Raw genomic sequence first — 739 nt, forward strand, 5'->3', positions numbered from 1 at the left:
AGCCCTATATACACTTAACTGTATAAATTATACATTGATTCTTATTAACTCTTTCTCCGCCAAACACAGAATTTTCCGGGTTTCCACGTTCTCGCTGTTATATGTTCGGGGGCGCTATTACGCATCTCCTGAATGAATCTAAATCCTCTTTCACACAGAGATTACGGAAAATACACTGATAATATGTCCCGTGATTTGTCCCGGGATCGTTTGATTTTGGTTTATTCACACTGCCAGTGATTTTCCGGAATCTGTGTGTGCATTCACACACACGATATTACGATGTGACGTGTAATGGGACACGTATAATCCGTGTATCATTCGATCATTCGTTTTTTGATTTAATATTGAAAGTAGAAAAAATGAGAAAACGGCTCCTTTTTCGATAATAGACCTCCACTGCTGCAGTTAATAACCCATTTTATCAATTTAATAAAAAAAATAATAATAATAATTCCTTGCATTTATATAGCGTTTTTCTGGGCACTCAAAGCGCTTTACATAGAAGGGGGGAATCTCCTCATCCACCACCAGTGTGCAGCATCCACCTGGATGATGCGACGGCAGTCATATTGTGCCAGAACGCCCACCACACACCAGCTTATTGGTGGAGAGGAGACAGAGCGATGAAGCCAATCAGCAGATATGGGGATGGTTAGGAGGCCATGATGGTCAGAGGCCAGTGGGCGAATTTGGCCAGGATGCCGAGGTCACACCTCTACTCTTTTCGAAAGACATC

At 42.1% G+C, this 739-nt stretch overlaps 1 protein-coding gene across 1 annotated transcript in view; it reads right to left on the bottom strand.

Annotated features, from left to right (window-relative positions):
• Positions 1-739, bottom strand: part of LOC107663072 (serine/threonine-protein kinase 11-interacting protein-like) — a 47,993-nt gene that overhangs the window by 2,112 nt on the left and 45,142 nt on the right. The gene's annotated exons all lie outside the window — the stretch shown is intronic.

The sequence above is a fragment of the Sinocyclocheilus anshuiensis genome, unplaced genomic scaffold (genome assembly GCF_001515605.1).
Source record: "Sinocyclocheilus anshuiensis isolate Anshui unplaced genomic scaffold, SAMN03320099.WGS_v1.1 scaffold2233, whole genome shotgun sequence".
In the NCBI taxonomy this organism is placed as follows: domain Eukaryota; kingdom Metazoa; phylum Chordata; class Actinopteri; order Cypriniformes; family Cyprinidae; genus Sinocyclocheilus; species Sinocyclocheilus anshuiensis.